Source organism: Dermacentor andersoni, chromosome 1 (genome assembly GCF_023375885.2).
Source record: "Dermacentor andersoni chromosome 1, qqDerAnde1_hic_scaffold, whole genome shotgun sequence".
In the NCBI taxonomy this organism is placed as follows: Eukaryota; Metazoa; Arthropoda; class Arachnida; order Ixodida; family Ixodidae; genus Dermacentor; species Dermacentor andersoni.
The window spans coordinates 289,787,700-289,802,604 of NC_092814.1; the positions used below are offsets into that span (position 1 = coordinate 289,787,700).

Below are 14,905 nucleotides of genomic sequence, written 5' to 3' on the forward strand. Positions count from 1 at the left end.
GAGGGGCTTTAACCCAACCATGTTTTGTCTTCAGACAACCTTCAAATATTAATAACTTTAACCCTTTGTGAGGTGCTACTTTTTCCTTGAAATTTCGTTCATATAATCTGAAGAATGGCATTCAGAAGGGCAAAAGAAAATGTTTGACACGTTTTTCAAGAAACATGGTGCAGCAGTTCTCGAAAGAAAAGTGGTACATATATGTACCACTGACTTTACTAGAAGAAATGAAATGTGGTACACATTTGTACCGCTGTCCGCAGGCGGTTTAAAATGAAGAGACAATGTGTAACAGGAACGATATTTACAAAGTCAATGCTGCTGTTCACTTGTGGAATGGCTAAATATATTTGACACATAGCGGAACTTGGCATTTGCTGCACAGAAAGCTCGTTCGAACTTGCTGCGGTGTCGTGGAGCCCAACCTACACCTCTGTCAACAGGCCGACCGCTACGGGTGACGATCTCGGCTGAGAAGTCTGATGTCGTCAGGAACTCCTACCATATGCTTGCCGTCCCCTTCTTGCTTTTACGGGCGACAATCCTTTGCTATTACCTCCGCTTTCAGAAAGAATGCAAATGCACGGCCTGTGCGATTTGACCGGTGCGACAGCCGTCCACTTAGGCCTAACAACCCCAGCCAAAAGCGAGCCCAGAACAGACAATTCAATACGGTGAACAATTAGGGCGCCCTGAATGTATGTATATGGTTGCAGATGAATCACTAGGTTCCATTTAGTAAACGGGTAAAAGGATACACTTAGTAGGCATGTTGAAGCAGCGTTTTGAGTGAGTTTTTCCCACGCCACAGCAGCACGTACTGAACCGCAATGAAGACATTTGCAAAAACTAAGTTACTCTTCGCGCCATATGACGGAATAAAATAAGAACGCCCATAAAGCTTTCTAAATGCCTTGGTAGGAGGCAGCACTAGTAAATTTGGCTCCAATTTGAACAGTTGTTTCATTACGGGCATTTGAAACGTGCCCAAAAAGTGGTACATATTTGTACCACGGTACCACAAAGGGTTAACTTACTATTTCCTCTACGAAAAAGTACTGTGGGAGAGGGTCCATGTATCTATTGCAGCGGTCTGGGAGCGTCACCGTGAGTAGGGTTCTTATTCTTTCCATGTCAAGTGATGCACCAGTCATACTTGAGGAGCTTAGGGCCTGGAAAGAATTTTAATTATATGCATAAATGGCAGCGCCCGTCTCTGGCCAGAATATATACAGAGAAATAGACTTGGCATGATGTTGCTTCTAATGCTGATTAAAGATGTTAAGAAACAAACCTGTAGTTCAGAAATGGCATTTTCATTTGTGATAGTTGCTCGGGGTGCCGGCGACACAACTAAAGCTGCACTTTTTCTTGCCCGGTGCTTCCGGACATTCCTTGCAGCTGACAGCCTCCTTATGAACGCACTCTACAAAAGACAACATTCAACATGTGCAAATGCCCGATCAGAATGGCATGACATATAGAAGCAAATGTGCTGCCTGTTATTTGTACAGGACAAAGCTGGACAACTTCCTTGATATGATTGAAGATTTGGCTTCTGAATTCAGTAGAGTCAAGAACCAGCATACAATGCTTTCAATCTATGGCACACTCATTTCTTGTTATATCCATAAGCACTGACTCACATAAACCTGGCTTCTTGTTTTCTGCAGCCGGCTTTCAGGCTTTAGTTCATCCCACATCAGGCGTGGGTACATCTTTAGAAGAGAATCTTCAAGGGCCTTATACATCCAACATCATTGGGCAGTGTTACTGCAGGTGATTATATCATTCTCACTGCAGATAGTTCAGCAACAATATTGTTCTGAAGCACCCATTTCATTTCTGCATCAGAAAGCAAAGAATTGCTTTTCCATAAAAAGCTGGTGAATGACACAAGGGATGGTTTAGTGTTATTGAGGAAGAAAAAACTCACTCCAAAAAGAGTGTGATTTCTGCCCGGAGCTGGCGATATAGCTGTTTGTGCTTTCTTTGTGAAAGCACTTTTCCCTCAAGGAGCGGTTGCACACACGGAGAAAATGTAGGCAAGTTCTTGAGAAGCCACTCAAAGAATTCCTGGAATAAGAACAGTACGTCATTGTAGGACACCACTGCACATATAGAATAAAAACATTCTCTGGGCTGTGTGGGCTCTACACCAACGTTGAAAAAAACATCTTTATTCAGAGAGGAGACTCATGGAGACACTTTATGATCCCATAAATATTGTCACCCTTTGAGTACAAAAACAGCGGCCATGGGTACAAAAGTGATTCAGACCTCATTGCCATTGTATGCGATGCGTTCAGCAAGGCAAAGGTATTCACATGCTTTGCATATCTGGCTTGAACGAGCACGCGCACAACAAAAAAAGCGTTGCTGCACGAGGATGCAACTTCCTGTACCTCTCCAAACAGTGGACCATCACTTCTTGAAAACACAACAACATCAGAAATGGAGATCTTTACATTAGCAACAGTGGCAGACGACACAGAATAACCCACTTCGCCAATTTTCCTGGTCTCTAAACCACAATGCAGGAAATCAGACGTCAGGATGAATGGCATTCCAACATCTGGCATGCCACGCTGCGCTTCCTTCAGTTTGGGCTGACCTGGTGCTTTTCAAAGGTCACTGGACATTTGTGTTTGAAAAAAGTCAGCAACTGATAAGGGAATGTTTTTGAAATTCCAGAACTTCTTGGATTTTGGAAGGGCATTTTTGCCTTCAAAACGCATTGTCCAGTGATGATGAGAAGGACCAAAGCGTCTTATCTGTGTGCTCACGTGCAGCAGCATGTGCTGCTTAGGCTTAAATGCATCTGAGCCATACAGCTTCACAATAAGTTCATTAGGACGTGCAATAAGGTGCTCAACATCCCAAAGCACATCAGGAGATAACACAGGAGAAAGTAACAGCTGTGTGATTATGCACAACAACAAAAAACCCTCACAGTGGGGCTCTTGCACATTGTTTCCGGGCACAAGATCATCTATTATGAATAAACAATGCAGCATAAGTACATAAGTAGAACTTGCTGAAGAAGGAAAACTGAAATCAGATTCAAAAGGCCTGGGATAGTCACTTTTGCTCACAAACTTGTGGAAAGAAACTTCAGACAGGGCAGCGTTGAGTTGGCTTAAACTGATCCATGAAGCTTCTCACACAATGAATTTTGCGAAAAGTTGCAGCAGTACATGCATCGGATCATAAAGTAGTTCTGTCAAAATCGAGAAGTGGTTGATTTTGGACAGCACAGACCTAGAATTGATACCACATTGTGCTGAATGCTCAGTAAAGCTTTTCTTTGAATCGGCTTTTTCATGTTGCAACAACTGCTTTTCATATTGAGACTGGGTACGCAAAGAACACTCTATCTCTTAGTGGAAGGGAGAAAATTCGGATGTGGCAACCATATAAGTCCTACGTGCGAAGCGGGCATTCTTGCTGAATGATTCCTTGAATCCTGCAATGTTGTGACATGCCAAGGAGTTTCCAGCGTATGCCAACAGGTACCCAAAAATGTTTCTTTGCAATGCATTGTTTGATGGAAACAGCCAGTTTGTAGTTCATTCATAGTAGAAAAAAAGTCACTAAGGAGCTTTGCCTTTGCATCCATTGACTTCAAGTTCTTTGACTTTCCTACAGCCAGTAAAAAAATATTACTCAGTTTCGACATCTCCGATGCCTTATTATTTACAAATGACACCTAAAAATCTGTTAATTTACCTCTAGAGCCTCTTTTCATGCCAATTGTATTGTCCAACTCGATATCGTCACAGTAAAGTAACATCACAATTAAATTTTCGTCATGGGAACTGCCAACAGGATGTGTCTGAAATCTCGTGCCATCAGAGAAATCGTTGAGGAGGTCACTGCTGAAAAATGTCCAATTTGGACTTGAAGCAATAGAAAAAATAGGGGTGGTGCAGCAGATTTTCAAGCAGGCCTTTAGGAGGAATGATATAGCCTTTGCTCCCACAATCAATTACCTCTACTGAAGCAACATATATTCCTTCAGAACAATAAAGTGCCTTCCTTGCCCTGGAATTACGAAGAGCTGAAACATCAAGTGCAACGCCGGCAGCTGCCAAGATATTCGCAACTCCATGTACTACTGCGTCTACAGCTACTTTCGTACAGCGATGTTGTTACAACAGTTGCCGAGCCAAGCATGACAGTTTGGTAATCAATTGAGGGCTTGGAGCTGGTGTCTCTGCAGTACTAATGTCTCAACGGTGAATTGACTAACTGATCTAGTTTCCACATCCATCATGTGCTAGGCACACAAAGACTGGCTACTAGCCTGAGAGCTGGCCATTTCCAAGTCAAGCATATTTACAGGTATTAATCCCTTATCAACAGCAGATAATGAACAAGATTTTTCTACGTGATCCTTGTAATGTTTCACGTGGGCATACCGCATGTGACGTATGGTACATTTTAGTGTGACTTTGTTCATGTGTACATCTTTTGTGTGACGTAGAAAGCCATGAAGGTATCTTGTGGTGAATTGGCACGCACTGCAGACGAGCTTCCTAACCTGGCTTTTCATAGGTAGCAGTGGGAGATCATTCGTGCTTCTCGTAGGTGGCAGGGAGAGGTCATTGGTGCTTCTAGAAGGCAGCAACGACAGGTCAGTGGTGCTTGTCTTAGGCAGCAGTGACAGATCATTCGTGCTTCCTGTAGGCAGAAGGGATAAGTCATTGGCGCGTTGTAAGCTGCTGTTCGCAACTGTTTCATCAGGAGCTGTGGTACGTAAGTCTGCATTTTCTATAAACAACAAAGTAGTTCATTCAAATGCATATGCTGGTTTAAGACTATTTGAACAAAATGTAACAATGCATGATAAGAATATGGATAAAGTGCCAGTTTACTGAATAAGAAAAACAAATATCACTAGAGAGCCAGGTGCAGCTACATTTAGTTAACTATCGCAAATTTGATGCATCTAGTATACTTGGCGCATCAAACCATTAGGTTGAGGTAGGCTAACCCTCATGCTTTTTTCAACATTCATGCATGTCCACTAAGAGCACTCTACCCCGCTCCTTTTTATATGGAGTCATAAATTAAACATCAAAACTGGAAAGTGGTGCGTATGTCCAGCAACAGCACAGCACAGGCACACAGTAAACAGCAACAAACTGTAGAACAAACAAGCATTTTGCTCACTTGTTGAACAGCAATCAGAAAACATTTAGGTGAGCCAAAGCAGGTGCAGCGGTGCAGCGGTGGCGTAGAGGTAGAACACCCGCCTCGCGTGCACGAGGTCCGTGGCTCGAATCCCGGTGCCGCGCAATTTTCCACCGGATTAAAAAAAAAATCCGCGTGTTGATAAAATTGCATAAACAGGCCTGCAGTGTGGCCTGATCCCGGTGACCAGAACCAGTAACGCGCTCCCTCACCAGTGCAGGATTAGCCACCCTGGTGCAGTACTTGGCCACAACCTCCTATATGAACACAACAATCAAACCCCGGCCCTCAGTCCCCAGCAGCTGCGAAGCAACTGACTACGGCGGCGGTCAGACCTGCGACGCTGCAGAGGGTGCTAAGAATCCCTGGCTCCGGACAGGCCGCCATTGGAATATGAACCTGGCAACGTTTAACGCTAGAACGTTATCTAGTGATTCGAGTCTAGCAGTGCTATTGGAGGAATTAGAGGGCAGTAAATGGGATATAATAGGGCTCAGTGAAGTTAGGAGGCCAAAAGAAGCATATACAGTGCTAAAAAGCGGGCACGTCCTGTGCTACTGGGGTTTAGCAGAGAGACGAGAACTAGGAGTCAGATTCCTGATTATTAAGAACATAGCTGGTAACATACAGGAATTCTATAGCATTAACGAGAGGGTGGCAGGTCTTGTTGTGAAACATAATAAGAGGTACAAATTGAAGGTTGTACAGGTCTACGCCACTACATCCAGTCATGATGACCAGGAAGTCGAAAGCTTCTACGAAGACGTGGAATCGGCGATGGGTAAAGTCAAAACAAAATACAGTATACTGATGGGCTACTTCAATGCCAAGGTAGGCAAGAAGCAGGCTGGAGACAAGGCAGTGGGGGAATATGGCATAGGCACAAGGAATAGCAGGGGAGAGTTATTAGTAGAGTTTGCGGAACAGAATAATATGCGGATAATGAATACCTTATTCCGCAAGCGAGATAGCCGAAAGTGGACGTGGAGGAGCCCGAACGGCGAGACTAGAAATGAAATAGACTTCATACTCTGCGCTAACCCTGGAATCATACAAGATGTGGACGTGCTCAGCAAGGTGCGCTGCAGTGACCATAGGATGGTAAGAACTCGAATTAGCCTAGACCTGAGGAGGGAACGGAAGCAACTGGTACATAAGAAGTCGATCAATGAGTTAGCGGTAAGAGGTAAAATAGAGGAATTCCAGATCAAGCTGCAGAACAGGTATTCCGCTTTAACTCAGGAAGAGGACCTTAGTGTTGAAGCAATGAACGACAATCTTGTGGGCATCATTAAGGAGTGTGCAATAGAAGTAGGTGGTAACTTCGTTAGACAGGATCTAGTAAGCTATCGCAGGACACGAAATATCTTATCAAGAAACGCCAATGTATGAAAGCCTCTAACCCTACAGCTAGAATAGAACTGGCAGAACTTTCGAAGTTAATCAACAAGCGTAAGACAGCTGACATAAGGACGTATAATATGGATAGAATTGAACATGCTCTCGGGAACGGGGGAAGCCTAAAAGCAGTGAAGAAGAAACTAGGAATTGGCAAGAATCGGATGTATGCGTTAAGAGACAAAGCCGGCAATTTCATTAGTAATATGGATGAGATAGTTCAAGTGGCTGAGTAGTTCTATAGAGATTTATACAGTACCAGTGGCACCCACGACGATAATGGAAGAGAGAATAGTCTAGAGGAATTCGAAATCCTACAGGTAACACCGGAAGAAGTAAAGAAAGCCTTGGGAACTATGCAAAGGGGGAAGGCAGCTGGGGAGGATCAGGTAACAGCAGATTTGTTGAAGGATGATGTGCACATTGTTCTAGAGAAACTGGCCACCCTATATACGCAATTCCTCATGACTTCGAGCGTACCGGAATCTTGGAAAAACGCTAACATAATCCTAATCCATAAGAAAGGGGACGCCAAAGACTTGAAAAATTATAGACCGATCAGTTTACTGTCCGTTGCCTACAAAGTATTTACCAAGGTAATTGCAAATAGAATCAGGAACACCTTAGATTTCCGTCAACCAAAGGACCAGGCAGGATTCCGTAAAGGCTACTTAACAATAGACCATATTCACACTATCAATCAGGTGATAGAAAAATGTGGGGAATATAACCAACCTTTATATATAGCTTTCGTTGATTACGAGAAAGCGTTTGATTCAGTCGAAACCTCAGTAGCCATGGAGGCATTGCGGAATCAAGGTGTAGATGAGCCGTATGTAAAAATACTGAAAGATGTCTATAGCGGCTCCACAGCCACCGTAGCCCTCCATAAAGAAAGCAACAGAATCCCAATAAAGAAAGGCGTCAGACAGGCAGATACCATCTCTCCGATGCTATTCACAGCGTGTTTACAGGAGGTATTCAGAGACCTGGATTGGGAAGAATTGGGGATAAGAGTTAATGGAGAATACCTTATTAACTTTCGATTCGCTGATGATATTGCCTTGCTTAGTAACTCAGGGGACCAACTGCAATGCATGCTCACTGACCTGGAGAGGCAAAGCCGAAGGGTGGGTCTAAAAATTAATTTGCAGTAAACTAAAGTAATGTTTAACAGTCTCGGAAGGGAACAGCAGTTTACGATTGGTAGTGAGGCACTGGAAGTGGTAAGGGAATACATCTTCTTAGGACAGGTAGTAACTGCCGATCCGGATCATGAGACTGAAATAATCAGAAGAATAAGAATGGACTGGGGTGCGTTTGGCAGGCATTCTCAGATCATGAACAGCAGGTTGCCATTATCCCTCAAGAGAAAAGTTTATAACAGCTGTGTCTTACCAGTACTCATGTACGGGGCAGAAACCTGGAGGCTTACGAAAAGGGTTCTACTTAAATTGAGGGCGACGCAACGAGCTATGGAAAAAAAATGATAGGTGTAACGTTAAGGGATAAGAAAAGAGCAGATTGTGTGAGGGAACAAACGCGAGTTAATGATATCCTAGTTGAAATCAAGAAAAAGAAATGGGCATGGGCAGGACACGTAATGAGGAGGGAAGATGACCGATCGTCATTAAGAGTTACGGAATGGATTCCAAGGGAAGGAAAGCGTAGCAGAGGGCGGCAGAAAGTTAGGTGGGCGGATGATATTAAGAAGTTTGCAAGGACAACATGGTCACAATTAGTACATGACCGGGGTAGTTGGAGAAGTATGGGAGAGGCCTTTGCGCTGCAGTGGGCATAACCAGGCTGATGATGATGTTAAAAGCAGGAGTTCTAAATAACCAAAATTGAACTAACTTAAAACATTGAGGCATTTCTAAAAGATATATATCATCAGAAAAATATTTGTTACGTTATTTTCAGTTTAACCTATCCGCCAATGCATTCGCACAGTAACGATTAGTCAAGATATTTCCATATCCGTACCACAGTTTCCTCCAGAATCTTTCGCTTCACAAACTTCAGTAGCATCTGTGCCACAAACATGGCCGTCCCCAGTCCAAGGAGTGCTGTCTGAAAGAAAATTTGACCGTGAGTGATAAAACATCTTTATAGTTGACAGCTGTCCATCCTTTCGAGCAACCAGGTAGCAAGGAATTGGCCATGTTGTAGTGGCCCAGCACACCATGAGCAACCTGGCCTGAAGAAAATTTCAGAATCCTGGCTTCATTAAACACCAAAGAAAGCGCAGATTTTGGCATCAATTTGTGGTGCACTTACCATGGAATTAAAAATAAAACTATTATTAAACTGTTGACTTTTTTTCTGTATTTAGAGCTTTCAATCAGCCTTTCAAGCAGTAATGCTACGCTCAAACCCCGCTCACCCTCGTTATATACCGCAATGCAACATCTTGCTTCCACGGGTTGCGCTGCATGTACTGGCGGCCACACGCTCGCAGTGTCGCATTTCAATTTGTGACCACTAAATGCAAGACAATGAGAATGTAATGCAGAAACATGATTAGTACGCTGTTATAGGAGTTACAAGCATTCATAAGCACGATTACTTTGTCAACAAAGCTTTTGTAAACATGTTTCGTAAGCGTCCAAGTGATTGCGGTAGCACGCTCATCGTAATATACAACAATGTTGTGGTCATGAATTTAGCTACCATCTGCGAAAAGTGATTGTATTGTAATACAAATAAACCACGATAATAAAAGGGCAACGTTTTGCGATTTCGCAATATGACGTCCACCCGTACAACTGATCTAAAAAAAATTTCTACAGAAACTTCACTGGAGTTATCTAAGCATTTGGGAGGATTGTGCCACTTGCGGATCTCCATTGTGCACTACTGACCATCTGTTCAATACACCACACGGAAAATATCGGGGTTCAAACACTATATGCGTCGGAGGTCGAGAGTTCGATAAGCTGCATGCTTGGAAGGTTCAGGGTAGCAGTTTTGATCTACTTCCAAGGTCGAGTGTTCGACAGCTTACGTACTTGGAAGTTAGAGGGTTCGAGCCTCCACATGCTTTGTAGGTTGTGTGCTCCAGTCATTATTCACTCTATACCACTACATGCATCCTATGTATTTCCTATGAAGCCCTGTGTATTCTTATACGAAAGGCCTTAAGTTACGGATATATTTGTTGGGGATGTAGCCTAATAATGTTTACGCATTAAAAGCGAACGCCACAGGCAGCGATCGGTAGCGCCGCGTGCACGCCACTTGAGAGTAACATCAAGTAAAGGCACGTTGATGCTAGCGGTAAATATCCCTGTACGGCAAACCGGCCTCCAGTGACGTAGAACGTCTGCCGCGCGAGAGGTGTCCAATGTAGACGGAAATTCGGCCGGCGCACCGCCCGCCGCCAAAGCCACATTTGCCGCCGCACGACCGACAGGCCAATCGACGACCGCGAAGCTGCGCGCCTCCGCCACCGGCAACGCAAACATCGGCTGCAGAGATTGTTTGCTAAAAATGCTCAATTACTATATCTTCCGTTGGGGCAACACTCATTAAATTCTTTGGACGCTTTCTAGGCAACAACGCATTGCGCTGGATGGCTGTAATATGAGGAAAACGTTCGTAGATCAGTCTGCGATAGAGCTTGCTCCATGAATGCACCCAACCAAATTCGCACTGAGTAAACACGGCAAAAGGTCCTTCCAGGTTCTTACCATATAATAATAATAATCATGCTTCTTTTTTCTCGCCTCATGAAGAAGGCAGAAATGCCAGAGGGGCAATATTTTCTCACGTTATAAACTAAACGTATGTCAAAAGGCCTCCCCAATCCGTGAATGTGAGACCCATAAGAAACAACAACAATAACACTTGCGGCGGCATGTGCTGGCAGCGGCATGCGGCGGCAACGAGATAGCTTTCTGCAGGACACAATTAGGGTCTGTGAAAAGCGCAAATTGTATATAATACTTGCTCAGTCGATGGTTGTACTTCCGGCAAGAATCGTCATTATTCTTGCAGAACGTTCTTTTCCCGTGGCCTACTTCCGATATGCGGCTCTGCCGGCTCAATGAGTAATTTGCTCTCAGTCAAAATTTGCGACTGAACACCCGTACAAGTGCTTATCAAGTGGATCAACCATGTGTGCACGCAGGTAACTTATCCTGCGCTTTGTTAATGTGTAAATTGCGAACTTCACTCCCTATATAATGTCTCCGTGGGGTCTCGGTTAAAGGTTACTAAAATTCTGTAGGTTACAATATAGAGGTTACATGCTGGCAGCAGATCAATGTAACTAATAAGCAGCTCGCATCTCACTCAGTTTCGTTATTGTAACCCTTAGCATGAGCAATATAATGAAAACATCAAAAGGACGGACGATGTAACCGTTATTTTATTCGTTACTCATGTTTATAGGTATACTTATAGGTTACCAAGATTAGAATGTAGTAAATATATGCCAAACACCACGTATGAGAGCGTAATGTATTGCTTTTTAAATTGGTAGAGCTTTATGATTTATGAGCTTGATGATTTATCAAAGTAGTTTTTGTTGTAAGCAAAAAAAAAATAATTGTAAAGGTGGTCTCCCAGTGGTCTGAAAGTTTGTATCGTAGTTCGTCTAATTCATATAGCGTCTTGGTGGCTCAGATAAAATGCAGGGATTTGAGCATTCCTGCACCGATAGCAGGGAGTCTAAACTGCTTACAAGTTAATTCTTTCATTGCTGAGTGGCTACAAGCCACTTCAGTCAAGAAGATGTCGCTTAATTACATATATTTACCTGCATCTTGCTTTCTGCTGTCGGCCTGCTTGGCATCGTCACTAAGGCTGCCAACTCTCTAGTGGGCATAGTCGGGACAAGGTAGTGGTGGGAAGCAGGGGCAGGAACCGCCAGCTTGTACATGGAACAAATTTACACAAATGTTCTTATTCCTTCCATGTTGAAATTTACGAGAAAACTGCAGCAGTTTTCTGCATAACATGGCTACCAAAAGAAATAAAGGTAAACAGTTAGGTCCTATAACACAATCAGAATCCTAAGAAAAACGAAACGGCACTTATGTTTATGAAAATGTAAGCAATGGCAAAAAAGAATGGGCAACCGGTCTGTGCGTGGAAGCTCGGCTGAAACCTGAGCTCATCATATCAAGTGATCTGCCAATCAACTGCAAGCCTGCCATCTTAAACTGTTGTATATTTATTACATGCGTCATTTTAAGCTGCATTAATACAAGGTCAACATCTCTTGACGCAATTAAATCACTAAGCTAATTCAATTAACGAATTATTATGGTCGTTAATGCATCAAAGTGCAAGCTGATAATGAAGCTGGCTAACCGGGTAGTGAAAGATAATGTGCGTCTACGTCTTATTCTTGTTTTTCTGGCTTTTTCTTGCTCTAGCAATAGAATGCATAACTACTTTAACATTCTTGACATTTCACCATGCTAATTTTTATTCCATAATGCATAGCACTTCAGCAAGAGCAATCATGCTTCCTTTTAACAGTAAATAGTGACAGAACAAGGAATTTCGCTCGAGCCAATGATTTGATAAGAGGGCTTGTCTCCTCCTCCCTGTTGAAACATTGGCTCCAGCGATGCTCCTTGCTCTACGGCTCTTCATCATTTCAAGTCTCTGTTTGCCTGTGTAAATCTGTCTTGTAATAACAGAGAATTAGTAAATGTAGCTGATGAGAAACTTGAGCTTGGCGGTAGATGACGACAGAGTAAATGCGCAAACTGAGACAGGGACAAAAGAGGGTTGTATGGGTTTTCTCCTCCAGCCACCTCTCGTGTTTGCACGATTACTCTGTCTCTATGTAAACGTATTACCCTTTGCACAATAATACTAAAATTAATAAAGGTAAGAATGAGGACACAAAAATTACAACAAATAGCATCATATGCTAACCAGATATGCGAAAGTGCCTGCTACGATTTGTCTCACCCATACTATAATGGATAACATGGCTACCTCCTGCAGCTGTTTCCACTTCTTGAATGCCTAAAATAAAATACATTTCAATATGACAAAAATATGCAGGACAACAGCAGTAGAGGAGCCGATGACACAACATTGTTTCATACAGGAAGGTAAACTAATATCTGATAGTTGGAAGACGAAATTTCTTTGAATAAATTGGTAGAAGAATACGCCACACTTAATTTCATTCAACACTGTCACAGTTTCTTGGTATAAAAAACTGGTATTTCTGCATGGAAGTAGTAAAAAATAAATAGCCTTCTACTTTTACAACAACATATCCTACAGCGATTAGGCCAACTACAGATGTACTTATTTAAAATAGTTATATGCACATTATAATAGCCAAGACAGGATTAATTTGGGTTCATATGCAGCTCACTGGGAGGAACAAATTTGCAATAAACTCATTTCTGCTTGCCAAATATAAATACTAACTCAGAAATACAATTAAAGAGACCTTTCTTTCAATAAAACACAGGACACAAAATAAATAATCCAGTAGTATTACAAATTCCCCAAAGAATACAAGCATAGTAATTTTTGCTATATAAAGCTTGCAGCAGGTTCATGCTTTTAAATGGTAACAGTGAAAATAAATAAAGATTAGGTGAAAAATAATGCAACAAATATCGTTTTAGATTCTTAGCTCATGTTTATTTGTTTGCTCATGATTTATTTTGTTCCAGCATCGTGCCTGTGCATTGTGCATCTTACGTTTGTGCATATAGAAAGTATCCGTGGTGCCCCATCGCCAGACATTCCATGAAGCATTGTTGTGCTTTTATTATTCCCTGTAATATACCTGAAGAGCTAGTGAATCTTCAAGATACACAATCTGTCTTCAAGCTTCTCGACGCCTGGTCTTCGCCAGCGAAAGTCGAAGTGGTGCTACTATTATATCTGCGTTTGAATTTACGCAGTACTTGATAGTCTGCGGATTTTTCAATCCAGCAGGCCGCTTGTCCCTAGGATCGTTAAGAACGGTGTTTCTCATTGCAGTAGGGCGTTGTTGTACGGCGTTGTACGGCGATGCTCTCCTGAGGCTTCCGTCTGCTAGTAGTTTTCCCGCACATATACGCGCGCACATGCCTAAGAAACATCTGCTGCAACCGGAAGGGCCGATTACGCGCCATTTGTAAACTCGGGTACAAAAGCTGATACGCTCACCTGAGAGCTGAGAGAAATATGGGACAGGTCACTCCCCACAGGTAGGCTTTCGTATGCATCTCGCCGTCTCTCTGCGTGGCGATCTCCCATATCACAATGATAGGTGCAGCGCAAACCGCAACACTTCGGGTGCTTGTCAAGGTCCGGCGAGCTGCACTTGCTCGATGTCGGCAAAGATGAAATCGGAGCCACGCTGATGCTGGTGGTCCTTCTCGTCGCAATCACAGAGCACGGAAAGAAGTTGCCACCGTAACTTGCCGTAACGTCCGGTTGCAGTCCCCCCAAAAGCAGCGCTATCAGAACAATTCGACAACCTACTCGCGCATGATACAACCATCGATACAACGCAACTGCAAAATGGCGTCGTGCTTTAGATGGCTTCAGCTTTGGATCATTTTGGACCCACATAACACTTGCCCTAGTTTCGGTTTTCTTTCCTCGCGTTCTAAAAAAACTGTTTTGCTCACGGATAATGTTGCGTCGCGTAAATAATGTTCACGAATGAAGCAGCCATGAATTTAAACAATTGTCGTGCAATAACAGCTACGTTCACTGCACAGAAGCAAAATTTGCTCGTCCGAGTTGGGTTACGTTTGAAATGTCTATCGTTGGGCTTTTGGAGCACGCTCGAACTGTGAAGACGTGGCGTAATTCTGCTTAATTTGCGTAACTATTATGGTGCGGCTGCTCTCGATCTCTGTCGAGTGCAGTTTTCTTTGATGTAAAGTAGAAATATAAAGACGCCCATGTTACAGTAGAATCTAATGCACCTGAAACTGCCAGAACTCCTGCATTTTCTCCACAAGTTCTTGCGTCTGTATGCCGTTGTAACCAACTGCGAGCGTAGTCATTTTGGCAGAGATTTAGCTACACATTTTTTAGTAATATCTTTCACAGCTCTATCACAGCGTAGAGAAGCAACGTTGTTTGTTCCTCGTCAAATTTCCACGTTTATTGCAACAGCAATTATATTGGCGGTGCAATATATCTGTCGGTGTTGCCGTGAGCTCCAAGTCCAAGTGCGATAAGATCATATCCCGAGCCGTTGGCTCTGCTCGTAAAAGGAAGTGTTCCAGGGTAAGTCGAGATGGATAGTGGCTGGGTGGGTGCCCCATGTATATTAGCGGCGAAAATTAGGAGTGGCGCCCTCTCGTGAGTTACATCGCGGCCAGGA

At 43.2% G+C, this 14,905-nt stretch overlaps 1 pseudogene; it reads right to left on the minus strand.

Annotated features, from left to right (window-relative positions):
* Positions 1–2,183: 2,183 nt before the first annotated feature.
* Positions 2,184–13,790, minus strand: LOC140218943 (uncharacterized; annotated as a pseudogene).
* Between the last annotated feature and the right edge of the window lie 1,115 nt (positions 13,791–14,905).